Below are 6,948 nucleotides of genomic sequence, written 5' to 3'. Positions count from 1 at the left end.
GCCGATTCATGAGTTAAGTGAGCGGCTCTCACTCAAGAGGATCGCCCAGTGGTGAATGTTTCACAGTGAACCACAAGGGCACAACGCACACAGCCTGAGTCTGGGTGGAGTACACGAGGGGCATCTCCTGCAGCACTGGGCTTCTCAAAGCCGTGGAGGAACTGGTCCAGACACAAATGCAATGACTCCTAATGTATCACGTGTCCTACGAGGTTCTGTGTCATCCAGGAGATACACTCAGGATCAGCGAGGAGCAGGAGATGCGCGTCACAGTAGTTCTACCCATCTGGGTGGGCTCTGCTCGAGAGCTGCGATCTACATCCTCTTTTCTCTGGAATAATGTTGAACAGGAACTGTCACACTCACACCCAACAGCTGTCTCATCGCAAGACGAACTCCTGCAACAAAACTCGCACCTTTGACAAACGGAATGTCCCAGCAACTCTTAGCACTCATATATATGGAGAGTCACAACTCGTCCAGCATGGGGCCTTGAAGTGGTCAGGCCGCAGTGAGGAGCAGCGCGGCTGTCACCCACAGCCCACAGCTCCTGCAGGCCGAGCGCTGGGCCGGGCAGCTCGGTTCCCTAACCAGCGTAGCAGGGCCCTGCTGCTTAGCGGTAGCACTGGGGCGCTTGGACCCCACATGTCCCAGTAACTGGAGCCTTGTGGACAGCAATGCACACAGCCAGGTCCATCAGGGAGATGGAGAGTTTATCGTTGCAGTGCAATCGCTGTGCCGTGCAGTGAGGAGCAGCACCCACCTATACCCCCCTCCTTGTGGAAGGCCCTTGCGAGGGCATGTCGCTCCTCCCTGTTGTATCGATCATAGATGCCATCAATCCTCTGCAGGGTTGGGACAGTGGAATTGTCAAACCTGTAAAACAAGAGGATTTGAATTACTTTATTTTGAAATCGAACAAAATATTAATACACAAATGTAATCGATAGATGTCATGAATGTTTATGCAGAATATTGTAAATTTGTTTGATATGTTTGCAGATCGATCTGTTAAATCATGGACTATTAGATCTGCCCACACGATATGTGAATGTTCAATTAAATGTTTCTAGTCACACTGTAAAAGCAAAATTGATGCAATGAAAATTTTAATACCGAAAATATCACGTGATGTAACTACTAGATAGTATTATCATCATGCTTGTTTGCCCAGGAAGCCTCACTGACTTTCTGAGGAGGGTCCTGCCAGGTTTTGCAGTAGGTGGCGATAGTTGCTGTAAATTCCAATGGAGTATTTTACGGGTTCTGTAATTGTTTTTATTTTGCAAAGTTGCACCGCGATGCCGGCATATAATGGGCAACTTTTGTGACTGACGCCACGGGATCTTTACCATCCACTGTGTAACAGGCAGCGTGTGTCGCGGGGCCACGCTGGGCGGCTACGAAGAGCCCACCTCGCCCAGCGCCACCTGGAGCATGCGGCCTCTAGTCACCTGCACGGCTCAGGAGTCCCCCCACGTCTCTCTCGCTCACTCATCTCTCCCTATTCTCCCTGCGAATTCCTCCTCTTTCTCACTTCTCTCAGCCGGGCGATGGAGGCCATGTACATGGTCTGTAATCGAGCACTGGAGGCGAGGATTGGTGGATCGCACAAATGTTGCGAAACTTCTTTCCCGTGTGTGTCGGGGATGTGGTGGGTTTCTCCACGTGCTCATAAATTGTCTGGAAACATTTAAACATTAACATATCTCTCTCTTTTCTTTCCCCTCTCCTTGTTTTTATTCCATGGCCTCAATTCCCTGTCTCTGTAATGTTGGATATATAGGCCTTCTCCAAAATTGATATTAATAAGAATATTTGCCGATATATATTTTTATTGACCGAAATAATAAATGAAAACATGTAAGCCAGAGCACAGAAAACACCAGATGTTGATCGTAAATAGGCCATGAAAAAAAATAACTCCGGGGCAAGAAGAATTTAACGACTATCTGTTTTCTCTCTCTCAAGAGTCAGCCAGAAAGAGAAAGAGCCTCCCGGCCGTCTTTGTCTTCCCGCAGCACGAGAAATGAATTTAACCCCTAGCTAGGAATTGCTTGTTGTTACAAGAGGGAGCCATCTGTATTCCCCGGGTGAAGGGATACCTTGAGAGGAGGGTACGGTGACCGATGGAGGGACGCAGGATGGCTTGACGAACACATACACACGGACGCACACACACACACACAGGCCACGCCCTCCATTTCGCAGAGCGGAGATATTTTTTTCGAATATAACGGCCAACCATCATCTCGACAAACCAGTTAAGTTAAGTTCGACACAGCGAGTTCAACAGCCCGGGAGCGGCAGAAGAGAGGGTGGCGATCGGAGGCTTCAAAGGGGCCCCGCGACCAACTGATGATGGCGAGACGCACCAAGTAGCGAAGTGCCAATGATCGTGAGTTCAGAGCTGAAAGACAAAGTATCGCTCAAAACTTTTTTTTCGACATCAATTGCCAGCTTCCAGCTGCAGCGCGTCCAGCGCCAACGAACAAAAGAGTCAACGAACCAGCGGCCAAGCGTTGTGCCGACTCAGCTACTACAGCAGTGGAGAGAGCTTGCTGCTGCCAGCGAATCAGCGAAGAGCGCGTTCGGATCTCAACGGAGAGAGAGAGCGTGCAGCAGTCATTCAGCAGTGGAGAAAACCTGCAGTCAGCGAAACAGAGAGAGCGCGTTCGAGCTCTCCACACAGAGAGAGAGCGTGCAGCAGTCATCCAGCAGTGGAGAGAACCTGCTGTCAACGAACCAAAGAGAGCGTGCCGCGCAGTCATCCAGCAGTGGAGAGAACCTGCTGCCTGCGGGCCAGCGCTGAGCGCATTCGGGCTCAACAGAGAGAGCAGCGCAGTCATCCAGCAGTGGAGAGAGACTGTATCTACCAACACGAGCAGCCAAGCCAACACCCCGTGCAAGAGAACCGCCGTTGTTCGTATGCCCCTCCCCCACACTCCCACCCTCACGATGTATCACCCTGCGTCTGCTTTCACGAAGACACACAACACGCATATCGGGACCATCAAGAAGGGTTACCACTCCAAGGTGGTACATTAAAAATCAATTGATCGTGAAGAACATTGTTGCCATTGAGTTACGTGGATAAGGTCATTTAGAAGTATTTCAGTCGGTCGTTTTCTTTTAATGGCATAATATCGCCAATGAAGTAGTTGATAAATACTCTTGCCTTCGGGACATGTTTCTTTGCTGCCTTTTCATATGAACATCGTTGCATAATAATCAATCGTCCTGCTGCCTTGTTATCAACGTGACAAGAATTGCATTGAAGGTTGTTTATGGATCTATGAATGAACGCGGTACTGTGTGTGCAAATTCCAGTATAATCATCCATAATAGAGTATTAAGGTTTTTTTTGTTTAGAATAGCGTTTGCATGTTTTTAACGACTCTCTCTCACCAACTGAGCTCGCGTTACGCGGTGTAATGAATCACAGGTGCCGTCGCCAAAGGAAAACAACCCAGTCGTTGACGATACTGTGTTGATACTGTGTTGAAATTCCAAGATTGAGAGTTGCATCTTCTAGAGTTAAGGTTTAGTTAGAAAATAAAATTGATTAATGCAGAAGTGATGGCGTGATTCTTTCCTGAAGTCTATGCATAAGAACTGATTTTGCGTTGAGATCTGAACTTGGTGACCTTAATAAGCACACTAATACATAATCAATAAATGTTAAAGCGAGAATACTTGTATTATACCGATCGATAATACGAAGTTAAACAACGGAGCCGAGTTGACTCTGGCATACATGCTCACAGCACCTGCATAACTGCATACGATTAATTGCATTATTCCGATCGATGATACAAACCTTGTCAGTGAGGCGGGGCCTAATTATCATAACAACTTGCATTATCATAATCACACCACTCGCATAAATTAATGCTATTCTCTCTCGAATTAGTATACACATCATTACACAAATTAACATAATTTCGGATAATTATGCAAATTTCAAATTTCATTTAATTTTTATTATTTTCATCAAATTTTCATAACCTACATATACAACAGTAACACTGTCTACATCCCAATACCTCCCCCGTGTCTCCCGCTGTTTTTCGGCAAGTATTCACGTCTCTCACCATCTCCTTTCCCGTGTATCTCTCCAAGTCCCTCTATCTCTCATGTCCACATTTTTCTCTGTATGTCTATTGCATGTCCCTTGTGTCTCCCCCCGGTGTCACCGCACCTCCCCTAGGTCTTTCCCCGTCCCCTGCCTCCGCTTTTGCACTGAGAAAAGTCGTTTGGGATTAAAGTATCAGCTGCACTTCTCTCACCATTGAATTGAGATAAAATGTCTTTCTTATCTGTACTTAAAACGCAAACAGCAGAGAATCCCATTGCGGGCGAGGAGACGTCCCTCTTACCTGGAAAGCTTCTTCATGTCGTCCAGTAGAATCCGTACCTGCTCCGTTTTCTCCTTGAATCTCTCGTCTGTCACAGCAGCAGCACAACCTGGATTACTGGGGTCACGCTCGAATCCATTGACTTACGTTTACTGACTTCCAGGAGCATGGTGAAAATTCCACATTCCCATGGCAGATTGCATACTCTCTACAGTATAACAACTTGCTTCCAAATAAACAGTACTCATTTTGCGAACAAAGAGAGTGAGCTGAGTCGTCCCTCAATTAGGATTTAGCTTCCAACATTCCGACTGAGTGGCGTTCTCTGCCACAGCACCGACTGCCAATCCCCATGCCTAAGGAACGGAAGATCCCAGCCAGGCTCTAGCAACAAGACGCGAGGTGTTCAGATCGGGGCCCTGAGAGCCCAACACGACAGCCGCTGCTGTAACGCGAATAAAGAGCGGAGTCGCTCTGCGGCGCTCGCCACAGCCCCACGCGGTACGGGACGCGCGCCCCCAAAGTGCGGTAGCCGCGCCCTCCCCACAGCGCCCAGTGGCGCCACCGCCACGCGCCGCGTCGCGCTACCAAAACGTTTTCGAAGACGCGGGAGCCGCAGGAGAGCGGCACGAGCACAACCCTCCTGAGCCTGCAAGCAACGCGCCCAGCATGGAGGTGGAGGGAACTCCACCCACGGCGGGATGCGTGGCTCTGCTCTAGAGGCCCCCCGAGTGACTGGGCGGGTTGTGAGCGCTGCACCGAGCCCAGCGCCGAGGGAGCTGTGAGGGGCACACGGCGTCTGTCACGCTGCCTGGCAATGCTTGAGGATGGAGACTCGGCGTGCGTGTGGCTCCCACGGCCACAGACGCGGCACGCAGGGTCCCGCACGCATTCTATTGAGCAGTGGCTCAAACATGCATTCACATTGGGTATAAGTGAATTAAAATCTATATATATTTAAATGTACACCATTGGACTCATGGCTCCTTGTACAGAAGGTCATGTCTGTGTCGAGATTTGTACCTTAGGGCCATGCGTGTACACAGGGCTGTGCTCAGACCATGCTTGTACACAGGACTGTGTGCTTAGACCATGCGTGTACACAGGCTGTTCACACACAGGGTGTAGAGGGTAGAGCCACGGGGCTGTGGTATTAAGGAGGCTGAGCCCCGTGACCCCATGACCCAGGTTCTGAGGTCAGGACTCCTGTGGCCCCGGGTCCCGACTCCCGCACGAACCTGTAGCCATTGCTCCAAGTGCTCAGGTCGCAGCGTCACCTTCAACGGTGGAACCGCTCCCTCCTCACGGCGCTGTGGGAACAGAGAGAGAGATCAGAGAGGAAGAACTATGGCAACAGAAGCGTGAACATTTATTCATAATGGTGATAATTAAAGTCAGCATGAAGAGTTTTAATCATCGCAGGGAGTTGTGGGTCATGATCCTCCACAACAGCGCATCATGAGCTGTTTAAAGCAAATCACTGAGAGTGCTTGGATACCAGAGATGAGTGTGCAAGCAGTGGCAGTTGTCAATCACATTGTCACGTGTATGCACAATCCATATCAGCTGTGGATCACAACAAAATAAACAGGTGGAGCTGTGGCACAGTGGTTAGCACAGTGCGATGGAAACCTGGTGACCTGCGTTTGATTCCTAGCCACGGCCAACATCAGTGGTGATGTCTGAACCAGTCCTGGACCTACACACACCCGACACCCTCTCCCCCATATCACCAATCCCCACTGACCAGCGTGGTGAACTATGGCCAAACATCCCTCTTGATCCGACGTGGCATGAGAAGGCCTTCACCCAGCAGTAGATTGCAAAGGGATGTCATTTATTATTTTTCTTTAAGTTCATGAACCCAGCAAGGGGTTCAGTGGTAGAAATTAGAGAATATCTCAACCATAAACCACTGGGCTCACCACGACTATTTTACCTCAGTGGCATTCACTTAGACAAAGCCAATCCTGCCAGGTTCCACCTCCATTGAGTCCCATCAGCACGGTATGGCCAGTAAACAAACACCACTGGGTAACTTGATGGAGAGCCATCCACCATCACCGTGGGGCTGCAGCGGCTGTGGCCGTGCTATGCCCTGGCGAGTATCGGGCGATGTTGCAACTGAAACAGTTAAGTTCATTGATTAGGTAAAGCCCTGCGAGCCATGCGGCTCTTGAATCAGGTGCAACCGCAACAAACAAAAACATAAACAAGAAACATCTTAAAGTGACTATGCGCAACAGAAAAATCCAGGAAAAAACATTAAGTCTTCCCGAAAAAGAAACGTATATCAATGCTGTGTGCAAAAATCCCAGTGGGATGCAAGTCAAACAATAACAAGTTATCAGTCTAACTCTGTACTACAACAAAGAAATACGGCTAAACCAAAATGTTTTCGAAGTCACAAAAAGAAAGCTATAAAAACAATGTAACAGTGATCATAGGAACTTTTATTCAAATTTAACAATAAACGACATACATAACATGTACGACCAAACTTTGCAGCCATAGCTGGCAGCATGAGTCACTCCATAACAGCAGGAGTATCAGTAGGAGTATCAACATTTTTCAATGCACCTTTAAAGAT

This window comes from Petromyzon marinus, chromosome 1 (genome assembly GCF_048934315.1).
Source record: "Petromyzon marinus isolate PM22_M1 ecotype Great Lakes invasive population chromosome 1, UKy_Petmar_22M1.pri1.0, whole genome shotgun sequence".
NCBI lineage: Eukaryota > Metazoa > Chordata > Hyperoartia > Petromyzontiformes > Petromyzontidae > Petromyzon > Petromyzon marinus.
This window is presented reverse-complemented; position numbering follows the sequence as displayed.